The following is a 19,159-nucleotide window of genomic DNA, read 5'->3' as shown; positions in this document are numbered from 1 at the left end:
TTTTAGCAGAGTATGGTTTCGATCCATCGACCTCTGGGTTATGGGCCCAGCACGCTTCCGCTGTGCCACTCTGCTCTTGTTTAATGATATAATTTCATACGAACATAGTCTTTGGTTTTATAAGGTTTTATCAGCAGCTTAATCGACAGGACTTGAAGGAAGTTATTGGTAAATGTGAAGTCATGTGCTCCAGTCTGAAGGTGCACATCTTAACTCTTACCTCGTTTGAAAACCAGACGGGAGAAAAAGAAAATGTCCTCATGTACACCTCATTGGATACCCCATATGCTACAAAGCTCAGCTGCCTTTTGCAGTACAGTAGAAAGTACTACAAGTAGCCAACACATGCAAATACCAGTCAATAGGCAGTGGTGGGATTTGAACCCACGCCTCCTGAGAGACTGGAGCCTAAATCCAGCGCCTTAGACCACTCGGCCACACTACCATTAAACATGACTTAACCCAAAAAATGTTGAGTCGTTTCGATGAAAAGTCCACTTTGACGACAATTGGACAATCAAATCGAAGACACACATGGAAGAACATTCGAAACTTCAAACACATACCCTGTGGGAGTATAGAGCTTTACTCAAGATCAAAATACCACAAAACTATCAACCAAGTTAAGGGCTTCAATTGTTGGGTCTATTCTGACACATTTTCAACTTCAAAAGCCAAAGCAAGTCACTTTCAGCAGGAGATGAGTTAACGTTTAGACGGCGAGGACAAGGGTAACATAACAGATAACAATGGAGTGGATAAAGTATTCCTTTAGCAGAGGATGGTTTCGATCCATCGACCTCTGGGTTATGGGCCCAGCATGCTTCCGCTGCCCCACTCTGCTCTTGTTTAATGATATAATTTCATACGAACATAGTCTTTGGTTTTATAAGGTTTTATCAGCAGGTAAATCGAAAGGACTTGAAGGAAGTTATTGGTAAATGTGAAGTCATGTGCTCCAGTCTGAAGGTGCACATCTTAACTCTTATCTCGTTTAAAACCAGACGGGAGAAAAAGAAAATGTCCTCCTGTACACCTCATATGCTACAAAGATCAGCTGGCTTTTGCAGTACAGTAGAAAGTACTACAAGTAGCCAACACATGCAAATACCAGTCAATTGGCAGTGGTGGGATTTGAACCCACGCCTCCTGAGAGACTGTAGCCTAAATCCAGCGCCTTAGACCACTCGGCCACACTACCATTAATCATGACTTAACCCAAAAAATGTTGAGTCGTTTCGATGAAAAGTCCACTTTGACGACAATTGGACAATCAAATCGAAGACACACATGAAAGAACATTCGAAATTTCAAACACATACCCTGTGGGAGTATAGAGCTTTACTCGAGATCAAAAGACCACAAAACTAACAGCCAAGTTAGGGGCTTCAACTGTTGGTTCTATTCTGTCACGTTTTCAACTTCAAAGCCAAAGCAAGTCACTTTCAGCAGGAGATGAGTTGATGTTTAGAAGGCGAGGACAAGGGTAACATAACAGATAAAGGAATCTTTTAGCAGAGGATGGTTTCGATCCATCGACCTCTGGGTTATGGGCCCAGCACGCTTCCGCTGCGCCACTCTGCTCTTGTTTAATGATATAATTTCATACGAACATAGTCTTTGGTTTTATAAGGTTTTATCAGCAGCTTAATCGACAGGACTTGAAGGAAGTTATTGGTAAATGTGAAGTCATGTGCTCCAGTCTGAAGGTGCACATCTTAACTCTTATCTCGTTTAAAACCAGACGGGAGAAAAAGAAAATGTCCTCCTGTACACCTCATATGCTACAAAGATCAGCTGGCTTTTGCAGTACAGTAGAAAGTACTACAAGTAGCCAACACATGCAAATACCAGTCAATTGGCAGTGGTGGGATTTGAACCCACGCCTCCTGAGAGACTGTAGCCTAAATCCAGCGCCTTAGACAACTCGGCCACACTACCATTAATCATGACTTAACCCAAAAAATGTTGAGTCGTTTCGATGAAAAGTCCACTTTGACGACAATTGGACAATCAAATCGAAGACACACATGAAAGAACATTCGAAATTTCAAACACATACCCTGTGGGAGTATAGAGCTTTACTCGAGATCAAAAGACCACAAAACTAACAGCCAAGTTAGGGGCTTCAACTGTTGGTTCTATTCTGTCACGTTTTCAACTTCAAAGCCAAAGCAAGTCACTTTCAGCAGGAGATGAGTTGATGTTTAGAAGGCGAGGACAAGGGTAACATAACAGATAAAGGAATCTTTTAGCAGAGGATGGTTTCGATCCATCGACCTCTGGGTTATGGGCCCAGCACGCTTCCGCTGCGCCACTCTGCTCTTGTTTAATGATATAATTTCATACGAACATAGTCTTTGGTTTTATAAGGTTTTATCAGCAGCTTAATCGACAGGACTTGAAGGAAGTTATTGGTAAATGTGAAGTCATGTGCTCCAGTCTGAAGGTGCACATCTTAACTCTTACCTCGTTTGAAAACCAGACGGGAGAAAAAGAAAATGTCCTCATGTACACCTCATTGGATACCCCATATGCTACAAAGCTCAGCTGGCTTTTACAGTACAGTAGAAAGTACTACAAGTAGCCAACACATGCAAATACCAGTCAATTGGCAGTGGTGGGATTTGAACCCACGCCTCCTGAGAGACTGGAGCCTAAATCCAGCGCCTTAGACCACTCGGCCACACTACCATTAAACATGACTTAACCCAAAAAATGTTGAGAGGGGTTTAGATGTAAATGACACTTTGATGACAATTGGACAATCAAATCGAAGACACACATGGAAGAACATTCGAAACTTCAAACACATACCCTGTGGGAGTATAGAGCTTTACTCAAGATCAAAAGACCACAAAACTATCAACCAAGTTAAGGGCTTCAATTGTTGGGTCTATTCTGACACATTTTCAACTTCAAAAGCCAAAGCAAGTCACTTTCAGCAGGAGATGAGTTAACGTTTAGACGGCGAGGACAAGGGTAACATAACAGATAACAATGGAGTGGATAAAGTATTCCTTTAGCAGAGGATGGTTTCGATCCATCGACCTCTGGGTTATGGGCCCAGCATGCTTCCGCTGCCCCACTCTGCTCTTGTTTAATGATATAATTTTATACGAACATAGTCTTTGGTTTTATAAGGTTTTATCAGCAGCTTAATCGACAGGACTTGAAGGAAGTTATTGGTAAATGTGAAGTCATGTGCTCCAGTCTGAAGGTGCACATCTTAACTCTTACCTCGTTTGAAAACCAGACGGGAGAAAAGAAAATGTCCTCATGTACACCTCATTGGATACCCCATATGCTACAAAGCTCAGCTGGCTTTTGCAGTACAGTAGAAAGTACTACAAGTAGCCAACACATGCAAATACCAGTCAATTGGCAGTGGTGGGATTTGAACCCACGCCTCCTGAGAGACTGTAGCCTAAATCCAGCGCCTTAGACCACTCGGCCACACTACCATTAAACATGACTTAACCCAAAAAATGTTGAGTCGTTTCGATGAAAAGTCCACTTTGACGACAATTGGACAATCAAATCGAAGACACACATGGAAGAACATTCAAAACTTCAAACACATACCCTATGGGAGTATAGAGCTTTACTCAAGATCAATAGACCACAAAACTATCAGCCAAGTTAAGGGCTTCAACTGTTGGGTCTATTCTGTCACGTTTTCAACTTCAAAAGCCAAAGCAAGTCACTTTCAGCAGGAGATGAGTTAACGTTTAGCAGGCGAGGACAAGGGTAACATAACAGATAAAGGAATCTTTTAGCAGAGTATGGTTTCGATCCATCGACCTCTGGGTTATGGGCCCAGCACGCTTCCGCTGTGCCACTCTGCTCTTGTTTAATGATATAATTTCATACGAACATAGTCTTTGGTTTTATAAGGTTTTATCAGCAGCTTAATCGACAGGACTTGAAGGAAGTTATTGGTAAATGTGAAGTCATGTGCTCCAGTCTGAAGGTGCACATCTTAACTCTTACCTCGTTTGAAAACCAGACGGGAGAAAAAGAAAATGTCCTCATGTACACCTCATTGGATACCCCATATGCTACAAAGCTCAGCTGCCTTTTGCAGTACAGTAGAAAGTACTACAAGTAGCCAACACATGCAAATACCAGTCAATTGGCAGTGGTGGGATTTGAACCCACGCCTCCTGAGAGACTGGAGCCTAAATCCAGCGCCTTAGACCACTCGGCCACACTACCATTAAACATGACTTAACCCAAAAAATGTTGAGTCGTTTCGATGAAAAGTCCACTTTGACGACAATTGGACAATCAAATCGAAGACACACATGGAAGAACATTCGAAACTTCAAACACATACCCTGTGGGAGTATAGAGCTTTACTCAAGATCAAAAGACCACAAAACTATCAACCAAGTTAAGGGCTTCAATTGTTGGGTCTATTCTGACACATTTTCAACTTCAAAAGCCAAAGCAAGTCACTTTCAGCAGGAGATGAGTTAACGTTTAGACGGCGAGGACAAGGGTAACATAACAGATAACAATGGAGTGGATAAAGTATTCCTTTAGCAGAGGATGGTTTCGATCCATCGACCTCTGGGTTATGGGCCCAGCATGCTTCCGCTGCCCCACTCTGCTCGTTTAATGATATAATTTCATACGAACATAGTCTTTGGTTTTATAAGGTTTTATCAGCAGGTAAATCGAAAGGACTTGAAGGAAGTTATTGGTAAATGTGAAGTCATGTGCTCCAGTCTGAAGGTGCACATCTTAACTCTTATCTCGTTTAAAACCAGACGGGAGAAAAAGAAAATGTCCTCCTGTACACCTCATATGCTACAAAGATCAGCTGGCTTTTGCAGTACAGTAGAAAGTACTACAAGTAGCCAACACATGCAAATACCAGTCAATTGGCAGTGGTGGGATTTGAACCCACGCCTCCTGAGAGACTGTAGCCTAAATCCAGCGCCTTAGACCACTCGGCCACACTACCATTAATCATGACTTAACCCAAAAAATGTTGAGTCGTTTCGATGAAAAGTCCACTTTGACGACAATTGGACAATCAAATCGAAGACACACATGAAAGAACATTCGAAATTTCAAACACATACCCTGTGGGAGTATAGAGCTTTACTCGAGATCAAAAGACCACAAAACTAACAGCCAAGTTAGGGGCTTCAACTGTTGGTTCTATTCTGTCACGTTTTCAACTTCAAAGCCAAAGCAAGTCACTTTCAGCAGGAGATGAGTTGATGTTTAGAAGGCGAGGACAAGGGTAACATAACAGATAAAGGAATCTTTTAGCAGAGGATGGTTTCGATCCATCGACCTCTGGGTTATGGGCCCAGCACGCTTCCGCTGCGCCACTCTGCTCTTGTTTAATGATATAATTTCATACGAACATAGTCTTTGGTTTTATAAGGTTTTATCAGCAGCTTAATCGACAGGACTTGAAGGAAGTTATTGGTAAATGTGAAGTCATGTGCTCCAGTCTGAAGGTGCACATCTTAACTCTTACCTCGTTTGAAAACCAGACGGGAGAAAAAGAAAATGTCCTCATGTCCACCTCATATGCTACTGGCTTTTGCAGTACAGTAGAAAGTACTACAAGTAGCCAACACATGCAAATACCAGTCAATTGGCAGTGGTGGGATTTGAACCCACGCCTCCTGAGAGACTGTAGCCTAAATCCAGCGCCTTAGACCACTCGGCCACACTACCATTAAACATGACTTAACCCAAAAAATGTTGAGTCGTTTCGATGAAAAGTCCACTTTGACGACAATTGGACAATCAAATCGAAGACACACATGGAAGAACATTCAAAACTTCAAACACATACCCTATGGGAGTATAGAGCTTTACTCAAGATCAATAGACCACAAAACTATCAGCCAAGTTAAGGGCTTCAACTGTTGGGTCTATTCTGTCACGTTTTCAACTTCAAAAGCCAAAGCAAGTCACTTTCAGCAGGAGATGAGTTAACGTTTAGCAGGCGAGGACAAGGGTAACATAACAGATAAAGGAATCTTTTAGCAGAGTATGGTTTCGATCCATCGACCTCTGGGTTATGGGCCCAGCACGCTTCCGCTGTGCCACTCTGCTCTTGTTTAATGATATAATTTCATACGAACATAGTCTTTGGTTTTATAAGGTTTTATCAGCAGCTTAATCGACAGGACTTGAAGGAAGTTATTGGTAAATGTGAAGTCATGTGCTCCAGTCTGAAGGTGCACATCTTAACTCTTACCTCGTTTGAAAACCAGACGGGAGAAAAAGAAAATGTCCTCATGTACACCTCATTGGATACCCCATATGCTACAAAGCTCAGCTGCCTTTTGCAGTACAGTAGAAAGTACTACAAGTAGCCAACACATGCAAATACCAGTCAATTGGCAGTGGTGGGATTTGAACCCACGCCTCCTGAGAGACTGGAGCCTAAATCCAGCGCCTTAGACCACTCGGCCACACTACCATTAAACATGACTTAACCCAAAAAATGTTGAGTCGTTTCGATGAAAAGTCCACTTTGACGACAATTGGACAATCAAATCGAAGACACACATGGAAGAACATTCGAAACTTCAAACACATACCCTGTGGGAGTATAGAGCTTTACTCAAGATCAAAAGACCACAAAACTATCAACCAAGTTAAGGGCTTCAATTGTTGGGTCTATTCTGACACATTTTCAACTTCAAAAGCCAAAGCAAGTCACTTTCAGCAGGAGATGAGTTAACGTTTAGACGGCGAGGACAAGGGTAACATAACAGATAACAATGGAGTGGATAAAGTATTCCTTTAGCAGAGGATGGTTTCGATCCATCGACCTCTGGGTTATGGGCCCAGCATGCTTCCGCTGCCCCACTCTGCTCGTTTAATGATATAATTTCATACGAACATAGTCTTTGGTTTTATAAGGTTTTATCAGCAGGTAAATCGAAAGGACTTGAAGGAAGTTATTGGTAAATGTGAAGTCATGTGCTCCAGTCTGAAGGTGCACATCTTAACTCTTATCTCGTTTAAAACCAGACGGGAGAAAAAGAAAATGTCCTCCTGTACACCTCATATGCTACAAAGATCAGCTGGCTTTTGCAGTACAGTAGAAAGTACTACAAGTAGCCAACACATGCAAATACCAGTCAATTGGCAGTGGTGGGATTTGAACCCACGCCTCCTGAGAGACTGTAGCCTAAATCCAGCGCCTTAGACCACTCGGCCACACTACCATTAATCATGACTTAACCCAAAAAATGTTGAGTCGTTTCGATGAAAAGTCCACTTTGACGACAATTGGACAATCAAATCGAAGACACACATGAAAGAACATTCGAAATTTCAAACACATACCCTGTGGGAGTATAGAGCTTTACTCGAGATCAAAAGACCACAAAACTAACAGCCAAGTTAGGGGCTTCAACTGTTGGTTCTATTCTGTCACGTTTTCAACTTCAAAGCCAAAGCAAGTCACTTTCAGCAGGAGATGAGTTGATGTTTAGAAGGCGAGGACAAGGGTAACATAACAGATAAAGGAATCTTTTAGCAGAGGATGGTTTCGATCCATCGACCTCTGGGTTATGGGCCCAGCACGCTTCCGCTGCGCCACTCTGCTCTTGTTTAATGATATAATTTCATACGAACATAGTCTTTGGTTTTATAAGGTTTTATCAGCAGCTTAATCGACAGGACTTGAAGGAAGTTATTGGTAAATGTGAAGTCATGTGCTCCAGTCTGAAGGTGCACATCTTAACTCTTACCTCGTTTGAAAACCAGACGGGAGAAAAAGAAAATGTCCTCATGTCCACCTCATATGCTACTGGCTTTTGCAGTACAGTAGAAAGTACTACAAGTAGCCAACACATGCAAATACCAGTCAATTGGCAGTGGTGGGATTTGAACCCACGCCTCCTGAGAGACTGGAGCCTAAATCCAGCGCCTTAGACCACTCGGCCACACTACCATTAAACATGACTTAACCCAAAAAATGTTGAGTCGTTTCGATGAAAAGTCCACTTTGACGACAATTGGACAATCAAATCGAAGACACACATGGAAGAACATTCAAAACTTCAAACACATACCCTATGGGAGTATAGAGCTTTACTCAAGATCAATAGACCACAAAACTATCAGCCAAGTTAAGGGCTTCAACTGTTGGGTCTATTCTGTCACGTTTTCAACTTCAAAAGCCAAAGCAAGTCACTTTCAGCAGGAGATGAGTTAACGTTTAGAAGGCGAGGACAAGGGTAACATAACAGATAACAATGGAGTGGATAAAGTATTCCTTTAGCAGAGGATGGTTTCGATCCATCGACCTCTGGGTTATGGGCCCAGCATGCTTCCGCTGCCCCACTCTGCTCTTGTTTAATGATATAATTTCATACGAACATAGTCTTTGGTTTTATAAGGTTTTATCAGCAGCTTAATCGACAGGACTTGAAGGAAGTTATTGGTAAATGTGAAGTCATGTGCTCCAGTCTGAAGGTGCACATCTTAACTCTTATCTCGTTTAAAACCAGACGGGAGAAAAAGAAAATGTCCTCCTGTACACCTCATTGGATATCCCATGTGCTTCAAAGCTCGGGTGGCTGTTGCAGTTTTGAACAACAAGAGAGCTTCTTATAGTAGATAAGGTGCAAGTAGCCAATAGATTCAACTGATAGTCTTCTGGCAGTGGTGGGATTTGAACCCACGCCTCCTGAGAGACTGGAGCCTTAATCCAGCGCCTTTGACCACTCGGCCACACTACCATTAAACATGACTTAACCCAAAAAATGTTGAGTCGTTTCGATGAAAAGTCCACTTTGACGACAATTGGACAATCAAATCGAAGACACACATGAAAGAACATTCGAAATTTCAAACACATACCCTATGGGAGTATAGAGCTTTACTCGAGATCAAAAGACCACAAAACTAACAGCCAAGTTAGGGGCTTCAACTGTTGGTTCTATTCTGTCACGTTTTCAACTTCAAAGCCAAAGCAAGTCACTTTCAGCAGGAGATGAGTTAATGTTTAGAAGGCGAGGACAAGGGTAAAATAACAGATAAAGGAATCTTTTAGCAGAGGATGGTTTCGATCCATCGACCTCTGGGTTATGGGCCCAGCACGCTTCCGCTGCGCCATTCTGCTCTTGTTTAATGATATAATTTCATACGAACATAGTCTTTGGTTTTATAAGGTTTTATCAGCAGCTTAATCGACAGGACTTGAAGGAAGTTATTGGTAAATGTGAAGTCATGTGCTCCAGTCTGAAGGTGCACATCTTAACTCTTACCTCGTTTGAAAACCAGACGGGAGAAAAAGAAAATGTCCTCATGTACACCTCATTGGATATCCCATGTGCTTCAAAGCTCGGGTGGCTGTTGCAGTTTTGAACAACAAGAGAGCTTCTTATAGTAGATAAGCTGCAAGCAGCCAATAAATTCAACTGATAGTCTACTGGCAGTGGTGGGATTTGAACCCACACCTCCTGAGAGACTGGAGCCTTAATCCAGCACCTTTGACCACTCGGCCACACTACCGTTGGAAACTAGATTTAACCAAACAGACAGGAGGGGTTTAGATGTAAATGACACTTTGATGACAATTGGACAATCAAATCGAAGACACACATGGAAGAACATTCGAAACTTCAAACACATACCCTGTGGGAGTATAGAGCTTTACTCAAGATCAAAAGACCACAAAACTATCAACCAAGTTAAGGGCTTCAACTGTTGGGTCTATTCTGACACATTTTCAACTTCAAAAGCCAAAGCAAGTCACTTTCAGCAGGAGATGAGTTAACGTTTAGACGGCGAGGACAAGGGTAACATAACAGATAACAATGGAGTGGATAAAGTATTCCTTTAGCAGAGGATGGTTTCGATCCATCGACCTCTGGGTTATGGGCCCAGCACCCTTCCGCTGCGCCATTCTGCTCTTGTTTAATGATATAATTTCATACGAACATAGTCTTTGGTTTTATAAGGTTTTATCAGCAGCTTAATCGACAGGACTTGAAGGAAGTTATTGGTAAATGTGAAGTCATGTGCTCCAGTCTGAAGGTGCACATCTTAACTCTTATCTCGTTTAAAACCAGACGGGAGAAAAAGAAAATGTCCTCCTGTACACCTCATTGGATATCCCATGTGCTTCAAAGCTCGGGTGGCTGTTGCAGTTTTGAACAACAAGAGAGCTTCTTATAGTAGATAAGGTGCAAGTAGCCAATAGATTCAACTGATAGTCTACTGACAGTGGTGGGATTTGAACCCACGCCTCCTGAGAGACTGGAGCCTTAATCCAGCGCCTTTGACCACTCGGCCACACTACCGTTGGAAACTAGATTTAACCAAACAGACAGGAGGGGTTTAGATGTAAATGACACTTTGATGACAATTGGACAATCAAATTGAAGACACACATGAAAGAACATTCGAAATTTCAAACACATACCCTGTGGGAGTATAGAGCTTTACTCGAGATCAAAAGACCACAAAACTAACAGCCAAGCTAGGGGCTTCAACTGTTGGTTCTATTCTGTCACGTTTTCAACTTCAAAGCCAAAGCAAGTCACTTTCAGCAGGAGATGAGTTGATGTTTAGAAGGCGAGGACAAGGGTAACATAACAGATAAAGGAATCTTTTAGCAGAGGATGGTTTCGATCCATCGACCTCTGGGTTATGGGCCCAGCACGCTTCCGCTGCGCCACTCTGCTCTTGTTTAATGATATAATTTCATACGAACATAGTCTTTGGTTTTATAAGGTTTTATCAGCAGCTTAATCGACAGGACTTGAAGGAAGTTATTGGTAAATGTGAAGTCATGTGCTCCAGTCTGAAGGTGCACATCTTAACTCTTACCTCGTTTGAAAACCAGATGGGAGAAAAAGAAAATGTCCTCATGTCCACCTCATATGCTACTGGCTTTTGCAGTACAGTAGAAAGTACTACAAGTAGCCAACACATGCAAATACCAGTCAATTGGCAGTGGTGGGATTTGAACCCACGCCTCCTGAGAGACTGGAGCCTAAATCCAGCGCCTTAGACCACTCGGCCACACTACCATTAAACATGACTTAACCCAAAAAATGTTGAGTCGTTTCGATGAAAAGTCCACTTTGACGACAATTGGACAATCAAATCGAAGACACACATGGAAGAACATTCAAAACTTCAAACACATACCCTATGGGAGTATAGAGCTTTACTCAAGATCAATAGACCACAAAACTATCAGCCAAGTTAAGGGCTTCAACTGTTGGGTCTATTCTGTCACGTTTTCAACTTTAAAAGCCAAAGCAAGTCACTTTCAGCAGGAGATGAGTTAACGTTTAGAAGGCGAGGACAAGGGTAACATAACAGATAACAATGGAGTGGATAAAGGAATCTTTTAGCAGAGGATGGTTTCGATCCATCGACCTCTGGGTTATGGGCCCAGCACGCTTCCGCTGCGCCACTCTGCTCTTGTTTAATGACATAATTTCATACAAACAGAGTCTTTGGTTTTATAAGGTTTTATCAGCAGCTTAATCGACAGGACTTGAAGGAAGTTATTGGTAAATGTGAAGTCATGTGCTCCAGTCTGAAGGTGCACATCTTAACTCTTACCTCGTTTGAAAACCAGACGGGAGAAAAAGAAAATGTCCTCATGTACACCTCATTGGATACCCCATATGCTACAAAGCTCAGCTGGCTGTTGCAGTTTTGAACAACAAGAGAGCTTCTTATAGTAGATAAGCTGCAAGTAGCCAATAAATCCAACTGATAGTCTACTGGCAGTGGTGGGATTTGAACCCACACCTCCTGAGAGAATGGAGCCTTAATCCAGCACCTTTGACCACTCGGCCACAATACCGTTGGAAACTAGATTTAACCAAACAGACAGGAGGGGTTTAGATGTAAATGACACTTTGATGAGAATTGGACAATCAAATCGAAGACACACATGAAAGAACATTCGAAATTTCAAACACATACCCTGTGGGAGTATAGAGCTTTACTCGAGATCAATAGACCACAAAACTATCAGCCAAGTTAAGGGCTTCAACTGTTGGGTCTATTCTGTCACGTTTTCAACTTCAAAAGCCAAAGCAAGTCACTTTCAGCAGGAGATGAGTTAACGTTTAGCAGGCGAGGACAAGGGTAACATAACAGATAAAGGAATCTTTTAGCAGAGGATGGTTTCGATCCATCGACCTCTGGGTTATGGGCCCAGCACGCTTCCGCTGCGCCACTCTGCTCTTGTTTAATGATATAATTTCATACAAACATAGTCTTTGGTTTTATAAGGTTTTATCAGCAGCTTAATCGACAGGACTTGAAGGAAGTTATTGGTAAATGTGAAGTCATGTGCTCCAGTCTGAAGGTGCACATCTTAACTCTTACCTCGTTTGAAAACCAGACGGGAGAAAAAGAAAATGTCCTCATGTACACCTCATATGCTACAAAGATCAGCTGGCTTTTGCAGTACAGTAGAAAGTACTACAAGTAGCCAACACATGCAAATACCAGTCAATTGGCAGTGGTGGGATTTGAACCCACGCCTCCTGAGAGACTGTAGCCTAAATCCAGCGCCTTAGACCACTCGGCCACACTACCATTAAACATGACTTAACCCAAAAAATGTTGAGTCGTTTCGATGAAAAGTCCACTTTGACGACAATTGGACAATCAAATCGAAGACACACATGAAAGAACATTCGAAATTTCAAACACATACCCTGTGGGAGTATAGAGCTTTACTCGAGATCAAAAGACCACAAAACTAACAGCCAAGTTAGGGGCTTCAACTGTTGGTTCTATTCTGTCACGTTTTCAACTTCAAAGCCAAAGCAAGTCACTTTCAGCAGGAGATGAGTTGATGTTTAGAAGGCGAGGACAAGGGTAACATAACAGATAAAGGAATCTTTTAGCAGAGGATGGTTTCGATCCATCGACCTCTGGGTTATGGGCCCAGCACGCTTCCGCTGCGCCACTCTGCTCTTGTTTAATGATATAATTTCATACGAACATAGTCTTTGGTTTTATACGGTCTTATCAGCAGCTTAATCGACAGGACTTGAAGGAAGTTATTGGTAAATGTGAAGTCATGTGCTCCAGTCTGAAGGTGCACATCTTAACTCTTACCTCGTTTGAAAACCAGACTGGAGAAAAAGAAAATGTCCTCATGTACACCTCATATGCTACAACGCTCAGCTGGCTTTTGCAGTACAGTAAAAAGTACTACAAGTAGCAAACACATGCAAATACCAGTCAATTGGCAGTGGTGGGATTTGGACCCACGCCTCCTGAGAGACTGGAGCCTAAATCCAGCGCCTTAGACCACTCGGCCACACTACCATTAAACATGACTTAACCCAAAAAATGTTGAGTCGTTTCGATGAAAAGTCCACTTTGACGACAATTGGACAATCAAATCGAAGACACACATGGAAGAACATTCAAAACTTCAAACACATACCCTATGGGAGTATAGAGCTTTACTCAAGATCAATAGACCACAAAACTATCAGCCAAGTTAAGGGCTTCAACTGTTGGGTCTATTCTGTCACGTTTTCATCTTCAAAAGCCAAAGCAAGTCACTTTCAGCAGGAGATGAGTTAACGTTTAGAAGGCGAGGACAAGGGTAACATAACAGATAACAATGGAGTGGATAAAGTATTCCTTTAGCAGAGGATGGTTTCGATCCATCGACCTCTGGGTTATGGGACCAGCATGCTTCCGCTGCCCCACTCTGCTCTTGTTTAATGATATAATTTCATACGAACATATTCTTTGGTTTTATAAGGTTTTATCAGCAGGTAAATCGAAAGGACTTGAAGGAAGTTATTGGTAAATGTGAAGTCATGTGCTCCAGTCTGAAGGTGCACATCTTAACTCTTATCTCGTTTAAAACCAGACGGGAGAAAAAGAAAATGTCCTCCTGTACACCTCATTGGATATCCCATGTGCTTCAAAGCTCGGGTGGCTGTTGCAGTTTTGAACAACAAGAGAGCTTCTTATAGTAGATAAGGTGCAAGTAGCCAATAGATTCAAATGATAGTCTACTGGCAGTGGTGGGATTTGAACCCACGCCTCCTGAGAGACTGGAGCCTTAATCCAGCGCCTTTGACCACTCGGCCACACTACCGTTGGAAACTAGAATTAACCAAACAGACAGGAGGGGTTTAGATGTAAATGACACTTTGATGACAATTGGACAATCAAATCGAAGACACACATGAAAGAACATTCGAAATTTCAAACACATACCCTGTGGGAGTATAGAGCTTTACTCGAGATCAAAAGACCACAAAACTAACAGCCAAGTTAGGGGCTTCAACTGTTGGTTCTATTCTGTCACGTTTTCAACTTCAAAGCCAAAGCAAGTCACTTTCAGCAGGAGATGAGTTGATGTTTAGAAGGCGAGGACAAGGGTAACATAACAGATAAAGGAATCTTTTAGCAGAGGATGGTTTCGATCCATCGACCTCTGGGTTATGGGCCCAGCACGCTTCCGCTGCGCCACTCTGCTCTTGTTTAACGATATAATTTCATATGAACATAGTCTTTGGTTTTATAAGGTTTTATCAGCAGCTTAATCGACAGGACTTGAAGGAAGTTATTGGTAAATGTGAAGTCATGTGCTCCAGTCTGAAGGTGCACATCTTAACTCTTACCTCGTTTGAAAACCAGACGGGAGAAAAAGAAAATGTCCTCATGTACACCTCATTGGATACCTCATATGCTACAAAGCTCAGCTGGCTTTTGCAGTACAGTAGAAAGTACTACAAGTAGCCAACACATGCAAATACCAGTCAATTGGCAGTGGTGGGATTTGAACCCACGCCTCCTGAGAGACTGGAGCCTAAATCCAGCGCCTTAGACCACTCGGCCACACTACCATTAAACATGACTTAACCCAAAAAATGTTGAGTCGTTTCGATGAAAAGTCCACTTTGACGACAATTGGACAATCAAATCGAAGACACACATGAAAGAACATTCGAAATTTCAAACACATACCCTGTGGGAGTATAGAGCTTTACTCGAGATCAAAAGACCACAAAACTAACAGCCAAGTTAGGGGCTTCAACTGTTGGTTCTATTCTGTCACGTTTTCAACTTCAAAGCCAAAGCAAGTCACTTTCAGCAGGAGATGAGTTGATGTTTAGAAGGCGAGGACAAGGGTAACATAACAGATAAAGGAATCTTTTAGCAGAGGATGGTTTCGATCCATCGACCTCTGGGTTATGGGCCCAGCACGCTTCCGCTGCGCCACTCTGCTCTTGTTTAACGATATAATTTCATACGAACATAGTCTTTGGTTTTATAAGGTTTTATCAGCAGCTTAATCGACAGGACTTGAAGGAAGTTATTGGTAAATGTGAAGTCATGTGCTCCAGTCTGAAGGTGCACATCTTAACTCTTACCTCGTTTGAAAACCAGACGGGAGAAAAAGAAAATGTCCTCATGTACACCTCATTGGATACCCCATATGCTACAAAGCTCAGCTGGCTTTTGCAGTACAGTAGAAAGTACTACAAGTAGCCAACACATGCAAATACCAGTCAATTGGCAGTGGTGGGATTTGAACCCACGCCTCCTGAGAGACTGGAGCCTAAATCCAGCGCCTTAGACCACTCGGCCACACTACCATTAAACATGACTTAACCCAAAAAATGTTGAGTCGTTTCGATGAAAAGTCCACTTTGACGACAATTGGACAATCAAATCGAAGACACACATGGAAGAACATTCAAAACCTCAAACACATACCCTATGGGAGTATAGAGCTTTACTCAAGATCAATAGACCACAAAACTATCAGCCAAGTTAAGGGCTTCAACTGTTGGGTCTATTCTGTCACGTTTTCAACTTCAAAAGCCAAAGCAAGTCACTTTCAGCAGGAGATGAGTTAACGTTTAGCAGGCGAGGACAAGGGTAACATAACAGATAAAGGAATCTTTTAGCAGAGGATGGTTTCGATCCATCGACCTCTGGGTTATGGGCCCAGCACGCTTCCGCTGCGCCACTCTGCTCTTGTTTAATGATATAATTTCATACGAACATAGTCTTTGGTTTTATAAGGTTTTATCAGCAGCTTAATCGACAGGACTTGAAGGAAGTTATTGGTAAATGTGAAGTCATGTGCTCCAGTCTGAAGGTGCACATCTTAACTCTTACCTCGTTTGAAAACCAGACGGGAGAAAAAGAAAATGTCCTCATGTACACCTCATTGGATACCCCATATGCTACAAAGCTCAGCTGGCTTTTGCAGTACAGTAGAAAGTACTACAAGTAGCCAACACATGCAAATACTAGTCAATTGGCAGTGGTGGGATTTGAACCCACGCCTCCTGAGAGACTGGAGCCTAAATCCAGCGCCTTAGACCACTCGGCCACACTACCATTAAACATGACTTAACCCAAAAAATGTTGAGTCGTTTCGATGAAAAGTCCACTTTGACGACAATTGGACAATCAAATCGAAGACACACATGGAAGAACATTCAAAACTTCAAACACATACCCTATGGGAGTATAGAGCTTTACTCAAGATCAATAGACCACAAAACTATCAGCCAAGTTAAGGGCTTCAACTGTTGGGTCTATTCTGTCACGTTTTCAACTTCAAAAGCCAAAGCAAGTCACTTTCAGCAGGAGATGAGTTAACGTTTAGCAGGCGAGGACAAGGGTAACATAACAGATAAAGGAATCTTTTAGCAGAGGATGGTTTCGATCCATCGACCTCTGGGTTATGGGCCCAGCACGCTTCCGCTGCGCCACTCTGCTCTTGTTTAATGATATAATTTCATACGAACATAGTCTTTGGTTTTATAAGGTTTTATCAGCAGCTTAATCGACAGGACTTGAAGGAAGTTATTGGTAAATGTGAAGTCATGTGCTCCAGTCTGAAGGTGCACATCTTAACTCTTACCTCGTTTGAAAACCAGACGGGAGAAAAAGAAAATGTCCTCATGTACACCTCATTGGATACCCCATATGCTACAAAGCTCAGCTGGCTTTTGCAGTACAGTAGAAAGTACTACAAGTAGCCAACACATGCAAATACCAGTCAATTGGCAGTGGTGGGATTTGAACCCACGCCTCCTGAGAGACTGGAGCCTAAATCCAGCGCCTTAGACCACTCGGCCACACTACCATTAAACATGACTTAACCCAAAAAATGTTGAGTCGTTTCGATGAAAAGTCCACTTTGACGACAATTGGACAATCAAATCGAAGACACACATGGAAGAACATTCAAAACTTCAAACACATACCCTATGGGAGTATAGAGCTTTACTCAAGATCAATAGACCACAAAACTATCAGCCAAGTTAAGGGCTTCAACTGTTGGGTCTATTCTGTCACGTTTTCAACTTCAAAAGCCAAAGCAAGTCACTTTCAGCAGGAGATGAGTTAACGTTTAGCAGGCGAGGACAAGGGTAACATAACAGATAACAATGGAGTGGATAAAGTATTCCTTTAGCAGAGGATGGTTTGGATCCATCGACCTCTGGGTTATGGGCCCAGCATGCTTCCGCTGCCCCACTCTGCTCTTGTTTAATGATATAATTTCATACGAACATAGTCTTTGGTTTTATAAGGTTTTATCAGCAGCTTAATCGACAGGACTTGAAGGAAGTTATTGGTAAATGTGAAGTCATGTGCTCCAGTCTGAAGGTGCACATCTTAACTCTTACCTCGTTTGAAAACCAGACGGTAGAAAAAGAAAATGTCCTCCTGTACACCTCATTGGATATCCCATGTGCTTCAAAGCTCGGGTGGCTGTTGCAGTTTTGAACAACAAGAGAGCTTCTTATAGTAGATAAGCTGCAAGTAGCCAATAAATTCAACTGATAGTCTACTGGCAGTGGTGGGATTTGAACCCACACCTCCTGAGAGACTGGAGCCTTAATCCAGCACCTTTGACCACTCGGGCACACTACCGTTGGAAACTAGATTTAACCAAACAGACAGGAGGGGTTTAGATGTAAATGACACTTTGATGACAATTGGACAATCAAATCGAAGACACACATGGAAGAACATTCGAAACTTCAAACACATACCCTGTGGGAGTATAGAGCTTTACTCAAGATCAAAAGACCACAAAACTATCAACCAAGTTAAGGGCTTCAATTGTTGGGTCTATTCTGACACATTTTCAACTTCAAAAGCCAAAGCAAGTCACTTTCAGCAGGAGATGAGTTAACGTTTAGACGGCGAGGACAAGGGTAACATAACAGATAACAATGGAGTGGATAAAGTATTCCTTTAGCAGAGGATGGTTTCGATCCATCGACCTCTGGGTTATGGGTCCAGCATGCTTCCGCTGCCCCACTCTGCTCTTGTTTAATAATATAATTTCATACGAACATAGTCTTTGGTTTTATAAGGTTTTATCAGCAGGTAAATCGAAAGGACTTGAAGGAAGTTATTGGTAAATGTGAAGTCATGTGCTCCAGTCTGAAGGTGCACATCTTAACTCTTATCTCGTTTAAAACCAGACGGGAGAAAAAGAAAATGTCCTCCTGTACACCTCATTGGATATCCCATGTGCTTCAAAGCTCGGGTGGCTGTTGCAGTTTTGAACAACAAGAGAGCTTCTTATAGTAGATAAGGTGCAAGTAGCCAATAGATTCAACTGATAGTCTACTGGCAGTGGTGGGATTTGAACCCACGCCTCCTGAGAGACTGGAGCCTTAATCCAGCGCCTTTGACCACTCGGCCACACTACCGTTGGAAACTAGATTTAACCAAACAGACAGGAGGGGTTTAGATGTAAATGACACTTTGATGAGAATTGGACAATCAAATCGAAGACACACATGAAAGAACATTCGAAATTTCAAACACATACCCTGTGGGAGTATAGAGCTTTACTCAAGATCAATAGACCACAAAACTATCAGCCAAGTTAAGGGCTTCAACTGTTGGGTCTATTCTGTCACGTTTTCAACTTCAAAAGCCAAAGCAAGTCACTTTCAGCAGGAGATGAGTTAACGTTTAGACGGCGAGGACAAGGGTAACATAACAGATAACAATGGAGTGGATAAAGTATTCCTTTAGCAGAGGATGGTTTCGATCCATCGACCTCTGGGTTATGGGCCCAGCATGCTTCCGCTGCCCCACTCTGCTCTTGTTTAATGATATAATTTCATACGAACATAGTCTTTGGTTTTATAAGGTTTTATCAGCAGGTAAA

The 19,159-nt window shown here is 42.3% G+C and overlaps 20 non-coding genes across 20 annotated transcripts; all 20 read right to left on the bottom strand.

The window, feature by feature from the left end:
* Positions 1-363: 363 nt before the first annotated feature.
* trnal-uag (transfer RNA leucine (anticodon UAG)) lies at positions 364-445 on the bottom strand. Its single transcript has one exon. It is a non-coding gene; the product is annotated as a tRNA-Leu (tRNA).
* Positions 446-1,119: 674 nt separating this feature from the next.
* On the bottom strand, positions 1,120-1,201 carry trnal-uag (transfer RNA leucine (anticodon UAG)). Its single transcript has one exon. It is a non-coding gene; the product is annotated as a tRNA-Leu (tRNA).
* Positions 1,202-2,612: 1,411 nt separating this feature from the next.
* trnal-uag (transfer RNA leucine (anticodon UAG)) lies at positions 2,613-2,694 on the bottom strand. Its single transcript has one exon. It is a non-coding gene; the product is annotated as a tRNA-Leu (tRNA).
* Positions 2,695-3,382: 688 nt separating this feature from the next.
* On the bottom strand, positions 3,383-3,464 carry trnal-uag (transfer RNA leucine (anticodon UAG)). Its single transcript has one exon. It is a non-coding gene; the product is annotated as a tRNA-Leu (tRNA).
* A 672-nt stretch (positions 3,465-4,136) lies between these two features.
* Positions 4,137-4,218, bottom strand: trnal-uag (transfer RNA leucine (anticodon UAG)). Its single transcript has one exon. It is a non-coding gene; the product is annotated as a tRNA-Leu (tRNA).
* A 672-nt stretch (positions 4,219-4,890) lies between these two features.
* Positions 4,891-4,972, bottom strand: trnal-uag (transfer RNA leucine (anticodon UAG)). Its single transcript has one exon. It is a non-coding gene; the product is annotated as a tRNA-Leu (tRNA).
* A 1,403-nt stretch (positions 4,973-6,375) lies between these two features.
* On the bottom strand, positions 6,376-6,457 carry trnal-uag (transfer RNA leucine (anticodon UAG)). The gene has a single exon. It is a non-coding gene; the product is annotated as a tRNA-Leu (tRNA).
* A 1,403-nt stretch (positions 6,458-7,860) lies between these two features.
* Positions 7,861-7,942, bottom strand: trnal-uag (transfer RNA leucine (anticodon UAG)). Its single transcript has one exon. It is a non-coding gene; the product is annotated as a tRNA-Leu (tRNA).
* Positions 7,943-8,650: 708 nt separating this feature from the next.
* trnal-aag (transfer RNA leucine (anticodon AAG)) lies at positions 8,651-8,732 on the bottom strand. Its single transcript has one exon. It is a non-coding gene; the product is annotated as a tRNA-Leu (tRNA).
* Positions 8,733-9,425: 693 nt separating this feature from the next.
* On the bottom strand, positions 9,426-9,507 carry trnal-aag (transfer RNA leucine (anticodon AAG)). Its single transcript has one exon. It is a non-coding gene; the product is annotated as a tRNA-Leu (tRNA).
* A 709-nt stretch (positions 9,508-10,216) lies between these two features.
* trnal-aag (transfer RNA leucine (anticodon AAG)) lies at positions 10,217-10,298 on the bottom strand. Its single transcript has one exon. It is a non-coding gene; the product is annotated as a tRNA-Leu (tRNA).
* Positions 10,299-10,948: 650 nt separating this feature from the next.
* Positions 10,949-11,030, bottom strand: trnal-uag (transfer RNA leucine (anticodon UAG)). The gene has a single exon. It is a non-coding gene; the product is annotated as a tRNA-Leu (tRNA).
* A 2,193-nt stretch (positions 11,031-13,223) lies between these two features.
* trnal-uag (transfer RNA leucine (anticodon UAG)) lies at positions 13,224-13,305 on the bottom strand. The gene has a single exon. It is a non-coding gene; the product is annotated as a tRNA-Leu (tRNA).
* Positions 13,306-14,013: 708 nt separating this feature from the next.
* trnal-aag (transfer RNA leucine (anticodon AAG)) lies at positions 14,014-14,095 on the bottom strand. Its single transcript has one exon. It is a non-coding gene; the product is annotated as a tRNA-Leu (tRNA).
* A 672-nt stretch (positions 14,096-14,767) lies between these two features.
* Positions 14,768-14,849, bottom strand: trnal-uag (transfer RNA leucine (anticodon UAG)). Its single transcript has one exon. It is a non-coding gene; the product is annotated as a tRNA-Leu (tRNA).
* A 671-nt stretch (positions 14,850-15,520) lies between these two features.
* trnal-uag (transfer RNA leucine (anticodon UAG)) lies at positions 15,521-15,602 on the bottom strand. The gene has a single exon. It is a non-coding gene; the product is annotated as a tRNA-Leu (tRNA).
* A 672-nt stretch (positions 15,603-16,274) lies between these two features.
* On the bottom strand, positions 16,275-16,356 carry trnal-uag (transfer RNA leucine (anticodon UAG)). Its single transcript has one exon. It is a non-coding gene; the product is annotated as a tRNA-Leu (tRNA).
* Positions 16,357-17,028: 672 nt separating this feature from the next.
* trnal-uag (transfer RNA leucine (anticodon UAG)) lies at positions 17,029-17,110 on the bottom strand. The gene has a single exon. It is a non-coding gene; the product is annotated as a tRNA-Leu (tRNA).
* A 709-nt stretch (positions 17,111-17,819) lies between these two features.
* On the bottom strand, positions 17,820-17,901 carry trnal-aag (transfer RNA leucine (anticodon AAG)). The gene has a single exon. It is a non-coding gene; the product is annotated as a tRNA-Leu (tRNA).
* A 709-nt stretch (positions 17,902-18,610) lies between these two features.
* On the bottom strand, positions 18,611-18,692 carry trnal-aag (transfer RNA leucine (anticodon AAG)). The gene has a single exon. It is a non-coding gene; the product is annotated as a tRNA-Leu (tRNA).
* Between the last annotated feature and the right edge of the window lie 467 nt (positions 18,693-19,159).

This window comes from Platichthys flesus, chromosome 8 (assembly GCF_949316205.1).
Source record: "Platichthys flesus chromosome 8, fPlaFle2.1, whole genome shotgun sequence".
Classification (NCBI taxonomy): domain Eukaryota; kingdom Metazoa; phylum Chordata; class Actinopteri; order Pleuronectiformes; family Pleuronectidae; genus Platichthys; species Platichthys flesus.
This window is presented reverse-complemented; position numbering and strand designations above follow the sequence as displayed.